This window comes from Ochotona curzoniae, unplaced genomic scaffold (assembly GCF_017591425.1).
Source record: "Ochotona curzoniae isolate NIBS_2020 unplaced genomic scaffold, NIBS_Ocur_1.0 contig_1835, whole genome shotgun sequence".
In the NCBI taxonomy this organism is placed as follows: domain Eukaryota; kingdom Metazoa; phylum Chordata; class Mammalia; order Lagomorpha; family Ochotonidae; genus Ochotona; species Ochotona curzoniae.
In genome coordinates this window covers 246,483-262,810 of record NW_024465218.1, presented here as the reverse complement: position 1 = coordinate 262,810, position 16,328 = coordinate 246,483, and the positions used below count along the sequence as shown (strand labels likewise).

At 46.4% G+C, this 16,328-nt stretch overlaps 1 long non-coding RNA gene across 1 annotated transcript; it reads left to right on the top strand.

The window, feature by feature from the left end:
- The first annotated feature begins 1,485 nt into the window (after positions 1-1,485).
- Positions 1,486-16,006, top strand: LOC121148877. The gene is made up of 3 exons (XR_005882597.1): positions 1,486-1,496; positions 4,850-4,855; positions 15,925-16,006. It is a non-coding gene; the product is annotated as an uncharacterized LOC121148877 (long non-coding RNA).
- Positions 16,007-16,328: the final 322 nt, after the last annotated feature.

Sequence of the window (16,328 nt, the reverse complement as noted above, 5' to 3'; positions counted from 1 at the left end):
CAGCACAGCAACTTTGGTGGAGCTTGAGCTCAGCGCTCACTCTTGCTTCACTCACCTATGTCTATTTAGCAGTGCCTATACAGGGAGCATCCGGATTGGCTGCCCCTCCGTGACCACAAAGTGTTCTGTGCTTGTACCAGCTGTCCAATCAGCACATGCCTGGTCATAAGTGGCCCCAAATAATATGGCCTCAGCATTCTAGAAAAACCAGGGCAACAGAAAGGCCCCTTTTGTCATGGCATAGGAAGCAGGCAGGTGACTCAAGCTCTGCTTTCTGTCATCTTTCCTTCAGTGCCCCTCCATACTACCGCTACTGACCCTCCCACCCTGACACATATCCCCACAGGACCTACCAGGGAGGAAATCCAGCCTCCGTGTAAGCAAGCTGTCCATGAGTGTATGGGGCTTGTTTGTCTTCTGAGTGGGAGTTTGCCAATATGCTGAAAACAGAGTGAAGCCCAGTAGTTTTGCAACACTGTTACTAGGAAAGCATTTATCCTGGTTTGTACTTTCATTGTCATTCTTTTTAGAGTCATGTAGAGAGAGGATGGCCATAGCCCTGTGATACAAGGGAGAGTCCTTGATCCTCTATGGAGACCACAATCATCTAGGTAGAACAGGGAGAGACCCACAAGAATGGTTTCACACTGCTGCGATCTGTGCTGTGTGCGTGTAGGCATGAAATTTTAGAGAAACAGCTGAACTTGAGGGTTAATGTTATTGATAATGTTTTGTTGATTAGGCCAGTATATGCACACAGGAGTACAATTAAACCCATGATATTTCTGGAAACCTTTTTATGTACATACTGATTGCCCTGAACTTGGAACCAGACAGATAGCATGCCTTCTGCTAAATGGCTTAATAAGAAATTTACAAAGTAATGGATGTAATAGAAGTGATTGCTGAAACTGCTATAGCAATAAATATATTCATTGTTATCGCAAAGGCTCGCCTCTCTTTGCAATGTTTTGGAACATAGAAAATGTAATTGTTTTAGCTGCTTTTATAATTTTTAGCTAGAGGAATTAAGATGCTCTTATTAATGAAAAATGCTTTATTGTTTGTGGGGTTGTAGGAGTCTATATTTGTGAGGGGATTTAACATTTGAAGTTTCTGATTTAGATTTTAGGTTTTTCCCTTGTAAACTTTTTTAACATTAAATAATGGGTAAATTATAGAAATAGAAATGTGGTAGAAATGTACTACTAATTAGCAGCTAATCTCATGTGCCTTGGCCTTGAAGTCCTGCCTGTTACTCCATGGCTACAGTTGAAGAATAAATAATGGTTTGCTTTGAAGAATGTGGATACATTATTTTGCAGAATTTTCTTTAGGGACACCTGCTTAGCCTTGAAGTGCAGAAGGAATAATCAAATGTCTGTACCTGCCCCGTTAGACTTGAAGTAAAAATAGAATAATCAGTTACTTGTACAGAAGCTATGAGCACAGCTTTTCCTTGAGCTGTTGTGAGAATGCACCAAATGGCTGTGTCTGTGTCTTTCTTTATCACAATCTCCACACACCCTTCCTGAGCTCTGAACTTGCCTGAGCTGGACTCCAGCGTAACACAACATTGGGGCTGTCTCTGGTATGAAGTGAGCACCCTGCTCAGCCAGGGCCAACAATGGGGGACAGATACATGGCATAAGCTGCCATGCATCTTGGAGTCCTGTGGTAGCAAGAAGCGTGTAGAAGGAGGTATGGGGGAGCACAGGGGTGTTGTAGCAGTTTGAAGCAAACAGCATTGTAAGCCAGCAGCCACAGATGACAGGAACGCCGCATCCATGAAGGTGGATGAGTTGGACCAACAGCACAGCAAATTTGGTGGACTGTGACCTCAGTCACAGATGAAGTGTCTGCAGACCCCAAAGGATGAAAATCAAAAGATAAGGCTCAGGCCTACTATACCAGCCCATTGGCATGCAACGGAAAAAGACCCTTTAGTATCCAATTTGTCCATTGCTCTATCGTGGCAAACTATACTTTGTGCTATTTATGGCTAATATATGGGATCTTTGTTCCTAACTCAAATTATAAGAACCTGAAGGTCACTTTCTTTCATCTGAATGGGCATGGGAATAAGCTGTGGAATGCGCACCAGCACCTCAGTGCTTGAGCCATTTCAACTCTGGTTAAGGGCTCACTTAACTGCAGAGCAGTTCAAAAAGGTAACATTAGCACTCGTAAAAGCAATAAACATAAATGGAGCTTGTACACATACATAAATAGCTTTAGATGTGGATAAGTGCAGATCATCTTTGCTATGAAGGGCCCTCCAAACGTTGCACCCTATGGTGTCTATCTGGGCATAAACAGGCTTGGGACAATCTATTTGGTTTTCCTGTCCCACTCGAACACCCTCCCCAAGGAGTAAGTCTACATCCCATACAGGATTCCCTGCTTGGGCATTACGATGAGTGGTGTCTAGTGCTAAATCTCAGCAGGCTGAGTGCCAGACCAAATACAGTCCAGGGGACAGGGTGGCTTTAGCTAATTTTTTCATTCATCAGGGGCCAATGCCAAGCCTGCTATCTGTTTCAGCACCGTGAGGGTGAAGAGGGCATGAATACTACAGGAATCAACTGCGGTCTTTAAATCTTTAATTAACTTGAAATCAAGTGAGACCCAGAAGCGAACTGGGGGATTTTGTGTTCTATCCTCTAACTGGAAATACTTGGCCTGCCTCTGCAAAATTGTGACATGAACTTGCACCATGAGGTGAGGGAAGGGCACCGTTTCTCTCCTGGCACGGCAAGGGCAGCACAGTTTGCGTGAGTCGGGGGGGTCTCCTGCAGGGGGAGCTGGCTACCAGATAAACCTTTCTGATTACATTATGGCAGTCTCGAATTTCTGCACGAGCTCATCAATATCCTCGCCAGAGGTCCCCACCAGACTGCCTGAGTATGAGTATTCTTCACTGCTATCTCCTCCTTTTAAGGAAGCTTCTTCCTGCATTGATGACGTTAAATTGCCCATATTTCTAACACATTTGCTCTTCGCTAACCCACAAACTTGACTCCTCACTAATCACAAACTTGACTGTTCGCTAAACCATGAAATTGACTGGTTGCTAAACCATGAACTCGAGGTTAACGTCCCCACCTATTGTGGCTTCCTGAGCAAAAGGCTCAGTTGTAAACTAATTCCCACTGTAAGAGACTCTCTGATCGATCTGTTCAGCTGCTTATCTTCTTGGTGCTCACCAGCTGACATGTATCTGAGTTACAGCACCAATTATTGGGCTCTCCCTTCTTATGGAAGAAATCACTCAACACTGGAAAGCGTCTCAGAGGTGTTTTAGTCAGACCTTCTGTGAAAACCATTATGTCCATTAATTCCGTTTGGCAGAAGCCGAATCCTCCCACCCCCAAAGCCCTGGCATATATATATCAATCCTATACAGTCAGCTTAAAGATCACTAAGGCACGCCAATCAAGGCAAAGGGCCAAACACAGGACAGGATATTGTGAGTGCCCCCAATATTTTAAACAACCTAGGGGAGTAGGCTTACAAAGTTATGGGTGTTAAACTGATAAAATAGCCAACCACCACACACACACAACCACATCACCTGCCATGCACTTCTTTGGCAGCTGCTTACTACTCCAGAAATCCAAGATGCACCACAGCTTATGACATAGACATGTTACCCATAGTTAGAACTCACTGAGCAGAGCGTCCACTTCATAAAAGGACCACTTTAACTGTGTCAAACCATTCTCTTGGGTCCCTGTTCTACCTAGATGAATGTGGTCTGCAGAGTGGCTCAAGGACTGTCCATTGTGCAGAGGGTTACGTCCATCCTCTGCCTATGTGACTCTAAAGAGAATGACAATGAAACCACAACCAGGGGAAACAAATTTTAATTAACAGTGTTGCAAAAGCTTGCAGCTTAACACCCAGCTTAATTGTTTCCAGTATATTGTCACATCCCAACTTGGTAGACACCCAAGCCTCATACAATGCTAGGCAGGTGGCTCCCATGGTGGCTGTAGATCCACTGTGGTAGACCGTGTGTATGTGTGTCTGTGTGGGGGAGGGGGAGGTTTGGCAGGGGTTGGGACAGAGAGGCGTTGTGCTGAGGACCACAGAAAGCAGAGCTTGAGACACTGGCCCGATTTCTGCACCAGGCCAAAAGTGGCCATTACATCACCATGGCTTTTCTGCACTGCTGAAGCCACAACATGCCGGTCCACATATGACAAGGCAGCTGCTGATTGGCAGTTGGTTACAGCCACAGAGCCCTGTTTCATCATGGAGAGGCAAACAAATATGATGCTGCCTGTACCTGGACAGCCGAATGGACTTACATAAGTGAATCAAGAGAGAGAGCTGAGGTCATGGTCCACCAACTTGCAGCTACAATGGCTCTCTCCACACACATGAACACCCACATCAACTGCCATGCCCTTCTTTGGCAGCTGCTTTCAATCCCAGGAATCTGAAATGCACTAAAGCTTCAGACATGGACCTGTGCCCCATAGTTGGAACTCGCTGATCAGGGCACACACTTCATATAAGAAACCACCCCAATGCGTTGTCAAACCAATCACGTGGGTCTCTCCCTGTTCTACCTAGACAAATGTGGTCTTCACAGAGGATCAAGGACTCTCTCTTGTGGCACAGGGCTATGGCCATTCTCTATCTATGGAACTCTAAGCGAGAAAGACAATAAACCACAACCTGGGTGCAATGATTACCTAGTAACAGTGTTGCAAATCCCAGGACTACATGACATTGCTAGCATATTGGCACACTCTCAATCAGTAGACACCCAAGCCACATACACTCACAGACAGCTGGCTTTCACAGTGGCTGGACTTGCTCCCTGGTAGGTACTGTTGAGATGTGTGTGTTTTGGGAGGTGAAGGCTTGGCAAAAACGGGGTCGGAGGTGTGTTGTGTGGAAGACCACAGAAAGCAGAGCTTGAGACACCTGCCTACTTTTCACATTAGCCTAAAAGGGGCCTGTCTGTAGCCATGGCTTTTCCAGATTGCTAAGGCTGTAGCATTCCAGGCCACCTATGCCCAGGCAGCTGCTAATTGGATGGCTGATATGAACAAAGAGCCCTGCTGGGTCATGGATAGGGAGCCAAATGTGATGCTGCCTATACCTGGACAGCCACATGGGCATGGGTGAGTGAAGCAAGAGTGAGGGTTGAGGTCACAGTCCACCAAACGTGCTATAATGTCACCTGCCTCTTGGTCCAACTCATCCAACCCCATGCCTGGGAGCTTCCTGTCATCTGGAACTCACACCACCTGTGACAGCTGGCTTACAATCATATGTCTATCACACTGTTACAATGATCCACCACACACACACACAGACCATGTGCCAACTGCCACGCACTTTTTGGCAACCCCAGAAACCAAGATGCACCACAGCTTCTGACAGGGATCTGTCTCCCATAGTTGGACCTCACTAAGCAGGGTGCACACTTTAAACAAGTGCTGGAAAAGAGCTGAATGGTGATTTGATTTAAACAAGGGACCTTCCCCATGCAGTTTCAAACCATTCCTCTGGGCCCTCCCCTGTTCTATCTATATGACTATGGTCTTTGTAGTGGCTCAAGGACTGTCAGTTGTGGCACAGGATTATGGCCATCCTCTGACTACATGACTCTAAAGAAAATGACAATGAAACCACAACATGTGTGAAACATTTTCATAGTAACAGTGTTGCAAAAGCCCTGGTCTTCACTCTGTTTTCAGTGTATTAGCACACTTCCACTCAGTAGACCTCATACCCCATACACTCATGAGCAGCTGGAGTCAACAGTTATGGCATCCTACCTCGTAGAGCCTGTGGAGATATGTGTGTGTGTGTGGGAAATGGATGCTGGAAAGGGGCTGAATGGCAATTTGAAGGAGACCACAGGAAGCAGAACTTAAGCCGCCTGGAGGCTTTCAGCACCAGGCCAAAAATTGCCTTTCTGTTACCATGATTTTTCCAGAATAAAGAAGCCATAGCATTCTGGGAGGCTTATGACCAGGTGGCTGCTGATTGGATGGCTGTTCCGACCACAGAGCCCTGTGAGGTCACAGAGGGGCCAACAATTTTGATGTTCTCTATATTGGTACAGCTACATGAGACTACATGAAGGCTGAGGTCATTGTCCACCAAAGTTGCTGTGCTTTCTCCTGCCTGTTGGTCCAACTCCTCTACCCCCATGCCTGAGAGCTTCGTGTCATCTGGAGCTCCACACCACATGTGACAGCTGGCTTACGATACTATATTCGCCAAATTGCTGCAATGGCTCACCACACAGGCATGCACACAGAACACCCTGCCAATGCACTTCTTTGGCAGTTGCTCGCTACAACAAGAATCCAAGATGCACTACAGCTTCTGACATAGAGCTGTCCCCTATAGTTGGACCTCACTGGGCAGGGCACCGACTTCATAAAATGGATTGCCTGAACACTGTGGCATACCATTCTTGTGGATCCCTGTTCTATATAGCTGAATGAGGTCTTCAGAGTGGCTCATGTACTGTTCATTGTGGCACAGGGCTATGGCCATCCTCTTCGTATGTTACTCTAAAGAGAATGACAATGAAACCACAACACAGGTGAAATGTTTTCCCAATAAAATTGTTGCAAAAGTCCTGGGCTTCACTCCATTTTCAGCATATGGGCATTGTCCCACTGGTTAGATACCCAAGAACCATAGAGTCACGGACAGCTGGAGTCCGTTGAGGTAAGAGATCCTCACTGTAGTGCCCGTGGAATGTGTGTGTGTGTTGGTGAGAGAGGGGAAGGAATGGCCAGGGCCAGGGCTATGGATGAGAGTAGTTTGCGGAAAGACTGCAGAAAGCAGATCTTGAGCCTCCTGCCAGATTTCTTCACCAGGCCAAAAATGGCCTGTCCGTCACCATGGCTTTTCCAGAATGCTCAGGCCATAGCATTCCCGGCTGCTTATAATCAGGTGGTGCTGAGTGGATGGCTGGGAAAGCCATAGATCCCTGTAGGTCATAGAGAGGCAGCCAATCGGGATGCTTCCAGGACTGGAATTCCACATGGGCTTAGGCGAGTGAAGCAAGAGTGAAGGCTGAGGTCATAGTTGACAAAAGTTGCTGTGCTGTCACGTGCCAGTTGGTCCAATTCATCCTCCCCCCCCCATGCCTGTGAGCTCCCTGTCATCTGGAGCTCCACACCACTTGGGGCAGTTGGTTATAATCCTATGGCTGTCACACTGCTACAATGCTCCACCCTACACACACACCAGTTACCCCCTTCACACATTTTTTGGCAACTACTTGCTACCTCAGGAATCCAAGATGGAAGACAGCTTTTACATGGATGTGTACCCCATAGTTGGACCTCATTGGGCATGGCATCCACTTCACACAAGGAACCACTTCTACATATGGTCAAACTATTATTGTGGGTCCCTGTGCTATCTAGACAAAAGTGGTCTCTGTAGTGGCTCAAGAAGTGTTTGTTGTGACACAAACCTATGGTCATCCTCTGCATACATGACTCTAAACAGAATCCCAAAGAAATCACAACCCAGAAGAAACATATTCCTAGTATCAGTGTTGCAAAAGTACTGGATTTGTCATTTTCAGCATATTAGCACACTTCCACTCACTAGTGCCTTAAGCTCCATATACACATGGGCTCTTGGATTCCAAGAAGGCTGAACATACTCCCTCATAGGGCCTGTGGCAATGTTTGTGAGTCTGTGTGAGAAAGGGATGGTGAACGGGGCAGGAGCGGCATTTTGTGGTAAGACCACAGAAAGCAGAATTTGAGCCACCTGCCCGCTTTTTGCATTAGCCCAAAAGGGTCTGTTGCAGCCATGGCTTTTCCAGAATGCTGAGATTGTAGCATTCCAGGCTATTTTATGAACAGGCAGCTCATGATTGGATTGCTGGTATGAACACAGAGTCCTGTGAGGTCATGGAAGGGCAGCCAATCGGAATGCTTCCTCTAGTTTTACAGCCGCATGAGTTTAGGTGACTGAAGCAAGATTGAGGGCTGAGGTAGGGCCCACCAAACTTGTGCTGTCACCTGCCTGATCGTCCAACTCCTCCACCCCCATGCCTGAGAGCTTCCTGTCATCTGGAGCTCCACACCACCTGTGGCAGTTGGCTTATAATCCTATAGATGCGAAACTACTATTACGGCGCAGCCATCCCTCCCAAACACATATACACCCCATTGGCAATTGCCTGCTACTCCATGAATCCCAGATTCACCACAGCTTCTCTCCCTCTTTATTGAACTCTCTGTGCAGCGTGCCCACTTCAGCTTTTGACATGCATTTGTCAAACTGCATGGTTCAACCGTGCTAATAAGTGCACCTTTTTCATAATGCATTGGACAGCCCCAACGCAGTGTCAAACCTTTCTCATTGGTCTCTGATTAACCTAGCAGAATCTGGTCTTCAGAGTGGGTCAAAGATTGTTCATTGTGGCACAGAACTATAGCCATTTTCTGCCTACGTGACTCTAAAGAGCATGACAATGAAACCAGTTTCATAGTACCAATGTTGCACTTCTTTTCCTTTATATTAGCACACTCCAACTCATTAGATCCCAAAGCCCTATACACTAACGGGCAGCTGGATTTCACAGAGTCTGGACATCCTCCTGTTAGGGCTTATGGGGATGTGCGTTTGTTGGGGCGGATGGTAGTTGAGGGGAAGAAAACTGAAAGCAGAGCTTGAGCCACCCGCCCACTTTCTGCACCATGTCAAAAGTGGCCTGCCTGTCGCCATGGCTTTTCCAGAATGATGAGGCCTTAGTATTCTCCTCTGCTTATGTCCATGCTGCTCTTGTTAGAACAGCTGGTACAGCCACAGAGCCCTGTGAGTTCATGTAGAAGCAGCCAATTTTAATGGTCCCTATATAGTTACAGTCGCATGGGCTTAGGTAAGTGAAGCAAGATTGAGGGCTGAGGTCACAGTCCAATAAATTTGCTGTGCTGTGACTTGCCTATTGGTTCAACTCATCTACCCCCATGCTGAGAGCATCCTGCCATCTGGAGCTACACACCACATGTGGCAGCTGGCTTACAATCCTATAGATGCGAAACTAATAGAATGGCACAGCCATCCCTCCCAAACACACATACACCGCATTGGCAACTGCTTGCTACAACATGATTCCCAGATTCACCAGAGCTTCTGTCCCTCCTAGTTGAACTGGCTGCTCAGTGTGCCTACTTCATATATGGGACAGTCCCAACGCTGTGTCAAACCATTTTTGTTGATTCCTCCCTGTGCTACCCAGAAGAATTTTCTCTCAGTAATGGCTAAAAGACTCTTCATTGTGGGCCAGGGCTATGGTCATCCTCTGTACATCAATCTAAGAGAATGACAATAAGACCACAACCTGGGAGAAACACTTTCCTAGTAACAGTGTTTCAAAAGCTCTGGGCTTCCCGAAATTTTCACATTATTGGCACACTTCCACTCGGAAGACACCCAAGCCCCATTCACTCATGGACAGCTGGCTCCCACATAGGCTGCACTCCTCCCTGATAGGACCTGTGGGGGTTGTGTGTATGATTTTAGGGCTAAGAAGCAGAGGGGTGTTGGTGTTGCAAGCCGCATCTGTATGCACTGGCCACATGCTTTGCCTAAAATGGCGCCAGCCGGAGAAGCCACACCTTCGTGCGTGGTGGAGAGTCACGTAGCCTTCGCATTAATGCGCAGGCGCCTAGCGGATGCGCAGTGAGCTGCGGCATGGCCGGCACGTGAACACTGGGGACTGAGGAATCCAGTCGCCCAGGACCCTGTGTGATCATGACGCCGACCTATCATCGGCGGAGGCGGGGCCAGTCAGCACATAAGAGCAGAAAGCCTGCCGGGGTCGGCCCCCCTTCCCTCTTCCTCATGTTGGTGTGCACAATAAAGATTACCGCAGAAGACTTCACTCGCATCTGCGTCTTATTGCGGGACAATAAGACACGTGGGGCGACAACTGGTGCCAAAACCCGGGACCTGGAGGGGGCCTCCCGTTTTGAACGGGACGAAGTCAGAACTGCGGCCAAAAGACAGGTAAGGAGCTCTGAGAGGGAGAACTTTCGGGTGACTAGGAGCATAAATCGGAGGTATATGAGCCACCGCTTCTGGTTATAGACATGGGCGCACAGGTCTCTCTGGTGAAATTTTTGCAGATGGTTTATGCCCCCCGTAAGGGAGCAGTCAGAGAGAGTGACAAAGCCCTTCAGTCTGCCCAGGATAGTCTCTCATAAACAGAGCGGGAGAGGAGAACCGGTTTGAAGCAAATAATAAGGGTGAAACTGAAAGCAGGATCTTCCTCATCAAGTTCGGAGATGTCCGACGCGGAGGAAGGGTACAAGCAGAATAGGCGCTTAGGACACAAACAACCCGCAGGAAACAGAGGAGGATCAGAAAAGGAGAAGAAAGAGAATGGCGGTGCTACTGCGTCGTCCACGCTCGGCCCATGGCCTCAGGACTCTGGAGCCATTTCACTAATGGCTCCTCCTGCTGTGAAGCCATCTGCTTCGCCCATGAGTTGTGGTGCTGGCTCTTCCTTCATCAATGCAGCCACGTGCCGGGAACTTCAAAATATGTTCCCCGTCTTAGAAGAAGAAAGGGAAAGAGTTTACAGACAGGTAGATGCATCATTAGTGCAAGAATTGGCCATGTCTGTAAAACAATATAGTCTTCATGCCAAATACACTTTGTCCCTGTTAGAACGTATGGGGGGAATGAATATGACTCCCTCTGATTGGCAATTTGTGGTGAAGGCCTTTCTGCCTAATATGGGATCATATCTAAATTGGAAGGGCCTATGGCAAGAGCTTTTGGCTGAGACCGCCCGCACAAATCAACAGCGCGGCGGTGAAGCTTTGTCATGGACTTATAATATGCTTTCCGGACAAGGCCAATACTCTGATGATCAAAATAGCTATCCATGGCCAGTGTATACCCAGATCTCTACTACAGCTATAAAGGCATGGAAGGCCCTTTCACTTAAATGGCAAGAGAAACTGGGCATTACACAGGTTAAGCAGGAGCCGGATGAGCCCTTTGCTGATTTTGTGGCACGTGTAATGCAGAAAATGAGTGTCAAATTAGTGACTGGCATTCCTTATAATACACAAAGTCAGGGGATAATCGATCGTGCTCATCCCTCTATTAAGGAATTGTTACAAAAACAAAAAACCACCTGGGAATCACTTGGTCTCCCCAGTCAGAGCCCTCGGGCCACTCTAGCCCTGGCTCTTTTCACCATCAATTTTTTACAGCTGGATGAGCAAGGCCTCAGTGCTGCAGATCGTCATTCCCTCAACACGGCACAGGAGCAATCTTGGGTCAAGTGGAAGGATGTTCTGGAGTCCAAATGGAAGGGCCCAGACCCAGTTATTAGGCAGGCTCGAGGAGCCATTTGTGTGTTTCCACAGGACGCCCCAGTTCCGGTTTGGGTTCCAGCTCGATTGACTCGTTCCTGTCCATCACCACCTTCTGACGTTTCTGCAACCGCTGGAGTGCTTACACCAGGATCTGACTTGGGGAAGATTCATGCAGACCCGCAATCAGAAACTCCTCCTACAATTCCACAGGACAATGGTGCCCCATCCAGTGCAAACACGGCTGATGGTACAACTAATGGTCTGTATGGCGCTTGTGAGGACCGTGATTGCTGAGCCACGATGAGGAGTTTTGAGTGTTTTTCCACGACCCTTACCGGTCGCCCACTCAGCCCGAGTGTTTCCTTGATTTTTTCTTCTTTGGATTTGCCTTTTCTCCCTTATGATGATATTAAGGAGAATGTGCGTAATTTTTTATTCCCCGTACAGGACACGCTTTGTTTTCAAACGTCTCCTGAGAATTTTAGTGTCAAGGTTTATGTGTTACTTATATTCCTTTTCAAAATGTTTCAACGGCTGCTAATCTTTCTTGCCAGCTTTCTTCTTATCTTTTAGGAAATTGGACGAGAGAATTTGATATTTTACAGTCGGAGTTGAGAATTGCCATTGTCCAGATTAATTCTACATGGGTGGATCCTGTTGTTGCTGAAACCCTGGCCACTTGGATTTGGAACAGCACTTCCCAGATTAAGGAATGGGTGGGAGCGGTTGTGCTGATTCTGCTCTTGTGTGCAGGCTGTGCCTTATGCCTTTTTGCCTGTGTCGTCTGAGACGCCGCGCTCAGCGAGATCGTGTGGCAATTCATCAAGCCCTACTAGCCATGCAGAATGGTGACTCCCTGATGGTATGGTTGAGCATGCTTCAACAGGCTTAGTTAAGAGCATGGACATCATGGCTCCTGCACCTCAGGTCATTATGGCATTGCACTGAGTTCGAGCATGATGCATGATGCACCTGACTAGCCCTTGTACCTCGCAGGACTTATCCATTGCACGCGAGAGGGTAGTCAATCTTATAACTGCCTTGTCGAGACATTGCTCTTTACAACGCCGTGGTTGTAGCCCAGGACGGGTAAGATAGACCCAGACAATTATCGGTCTAAGACAGGGACTACGTCAAGCTACGCAGCCTCCCTATGACGGATCATGCGCCTTGAATCTACAACCTAAGACAGGCCCATACCAGCTTATTTTTTCTATTGTATAAGAAGCAGAGGGGTGTTGCAAGCCGCATCTGTATGCACTGGCCACATGCTGTGCCTAAAATGGCGCCGGCCGGAGAAGCCACACCTTCGTGCGTGGTGGAGAGTCACGTAGCCTTCGCAGTACTGCGCAGGCGCCTAGCGCATGCGCAGTGAGCTGCGGCGTGGCCGGCACGTGAACACTGGGGACTGAGGAATCCAGTCGCCCAGGACCCTGTGTGATCATGACGCCGACCTATCATCGGCGGAGGCGGGGCCAGTCAGCACATAAGAGCAGAAAGCCTGCCGGGGTCGGCCCCCCTTCCCTCTTCCTCATGTTGGTGTGCACAATAAAGATTACCGCAGAAGACTTCACTCGCATCTGCGTCTTATTGCGGGACAATAAGACACGTGGGCGCGACATGTTGGGATAAGAGCACAGAAATCAGAGCTTGAGCCACCTGCCTGGTTTCTGCACCGGGCCAAAAGACTCTCTCTGTTCCAAGGGGTTTTCTAGAATGTTGAGGCTATAGCATTCAAGCTGACTATGACCAGGCTGCTGCTGAGTGGATGGCTGCTACAGACACAGAACCCTGTAAGGTCACAGAGCAGTAGCCAGTCCTGACCCTTCCTCTACCTGCACAGCATAATGGGCTTTGTTGATGCAAGAGTGAAAGCTGAGGTCATGGCCCACAAAAGTTGCTGTGTTGTCACCTTCCTGTTGGTACAATTCATCCACCCCCATGCCTACCAGCCTCCAGTCGTCTGCAGCTCCACAACCCCTTGAGAGCTGGCATAAAATCCAATGGACATCCAACTCTTACAACAACTCTCCCCCATGGATGGTTTGTGTGTGTCAGAGATTTGGAGGGATGTTGGTGGGAAGACCACAGAAAGCAGAGCTTGAGCCACCTTCCCCCTTTCTGCACCAGGCCATAAGGACTTATCTGTCGCTCGCCAGGACTTTTCTTTTTAATATTATTATTATTAATAACCTTGTATTATGTGATACAGTTTTATAGGTACTGGAATTCACCCCCCCAACCTTGCATAACTATTCCCCTATAGTGGATTCCTCCACCTTGTTGCATAACCACAGTTCAAGTTATAAAGAGATTTCTTCATTGCAAGCATAGAGTCCAGCATCTTATTGTCCAGATAAGTTCAACGGCTTCTTGGGGATACCTTCTCTAGTCTGAAGGTAGAGTGAACAGAGTAAAATCCTGACCGATTAAAAGCCCCAACATAACATCAGCAACAATATACAATGTTATGGAAGTAATTGACATAGGATTGAGTAAACAGTATTTTGAAAACAATGCCAGTTCTTAATCACAACCTGTGACCACTCCATTGACATTTGAACAATTGTGGTGCAAAACAGTTATAGGAGGGATGTGTAGAGAAATCTTCAATACCTTGTTGAGGAGTACTTACTCTTTCTGTCCCACCTAGTAAGGTATGTGTGAGTCCAATATGACAAAGCTTTCCTTGTAATTCTCTATCTATTCTAATGTGTGTGTGTGCAAATGTGTGTGTGTGTGTGTGTTTGTGGGAGGGGGCTCTGGAGTGACCCTGATGGTCATTGCAGAGAGGGTAGAGACCCAAAGTTGGAACTAATTTAGGACCAGAGAAAGCTCCCCTCCCTAGTCCTGAAGGAAGTTTATTGTTCTTCTGATTCTGAGGACTGTTCTGGGTTGCTGGCTATTGTTTCAATGACCTTGGATCCTTCGAGCTAGAATTCAGGCTTTTTTCATTGCATGTGGTAGATTCAAAGAGGGGGGGGTTACCCTCTGAGTTTTAGGGCGCCAAAGCCTTCCAGATCCCCATGGTCTCTTTGGCAGTTGAGATACAGTCCTTGGTGCCTGTACTGATAGTCCTTGGTAGGGATCCATGAGTCTCCAGGGTTGGGATACAATCCTCCTCCTGTCCCCGTACTCCACTCTGGGGTGCCCCCCTGCTCTGTGCATTTGACCTGCTGTTAATAGGTTTTTAGGGTTGCTCTTGTTTCCCCCTGTCTATCTTTCTAGTTTAACTATTGTCTAATGCTCTTTTGAATCTGTTGCCAATAAGTTACTTATTATTTTCCTAATAGGTTACAATACACGTCTTCCTCACACATGCTAACGAGACGGAAGATTTCTGTACTCTGCTGCCCCATTTCTGATTAGCAAAAGGTTTTGAAAGTAAGTAGCTTTTAAAATTTTGAAAACAAACCGGTTGAGACAGTATTAATTACAGGTTTAAAATAATTATAGGTTAAATTAAAGCAAACATGTGGTATCTAATCTTTTGGGGTTGGCTCTTTTCCTTTAGCATGATAGTTTCCATTTGGGCCCTGCATTTCTTTTTTTTTTCTTTTTCTTTTTTTTTTTTTTCTTTTTTTTAAGAGCTGAGTAGTATTCCATGGAATAGGTGAAGCATAGATTTCTTATCCAGTCTTCTGTTGATGGGCATTTTGGTTGCTTCCATGTTTTTGCAATTACTGATTGTGCTGCTATGAACATAGGGGTACATGTTGGTTTCTCGTATAACCGGTATTTTGGATATATTTTTAGGAGTGCTATTGCTGGGTCACATGGTATGCAGATTTTTCAGTTGTTTGTGTGTTCTCCATACTGATTTCCATAGAGGCTGTACCAACCTGCAGTCCCACCAACAATGGAGTAGCGTTCTCTTTTCTCCATATCCTTTCCAGCAACTGTTGTTGGTGTTTGCCTGTATGTTGTCCAATTTTACAGGCCTCAGGTGGCACTGCATTGATGTCTTAATTTAGATTTTTGTTATTGCCAGAGAGTTTTAGCCCTTTTTCTCATGTTTGTTTGCCATTTCTGTTTGATCCTTTGTGAAATGTCTGCCCATTTCCCATGCCCATTTCTTGAGTGGCCTGTTTGTTTTGGTATTTTGGTTGTTTTGGGATTCTTTGTGTGTTTTTTTTGTTGTTTGTTTGTTTGTTTTTTCTGGAGATTAGCTCTCTATCAGCTATGCATTGAGCAAAGATCATCTCCCATTCGGTGAGTTGCTTTTTTACTTTGTAATTGTTTCCCTTGCTGTGCAGCAGCTTCTTAGCTTGATGAGGTCCCATTTGTTTATTTTAATCTTGATTGCTATTGCTTTTGGTGTCCATTTTAGGAAGTCAGGATCTACTCCTAGATCTTGCAGGGTATTTCCAACATTTTCTTCCAAAAGTTTGAAGGTCTCTGGATTTAGTTTTCGGTCTTGTATCCATTTATGTTTGATCTTAGTGCATGGTGATAGATGCGGGTCTATCTTTTTGTTTCTGCCGGCTATGAACCAGTTGTCCCAACAGCATTTATTGAAGAGACCTTCCCCTTATCCTGGATTGTTGTTTGTCTTTTTGTCAAAGTTTATTTGGCCATAATTGCATAGGTTTCCTTCTGTTGCTTCTATTCTGCTCCACTGGTCTTCCTCTCTGTCTTTGGGCCAGTACAAAGCTGTTTTGATAACAACTACACTGTAGTATATCCTGAGAACAGGAATTGTGATTCCCCCTGTTAAATTTCTATTCTTCAGAATCGTTCTAGCTATTTGTGGGTTTTTTGTGTTTCCAGATGAACGTTTGTATCATTGTTTCCAGTTTCATGAAGAATGTTATCGGCAATTTGATTGGGATTGCATTGAATTTATATTGCTTTTGGTGCTATAAATATTTTAATGATATTGATTTTACCTATTCAAGAGCATGGCATGTTACTACATTTTTTGAGTTTTTGTTCAATTTCTTTTTAAAGTAATGTCTAGTTTTCTTCAAAAAGATCTCCTACAATTTTGGT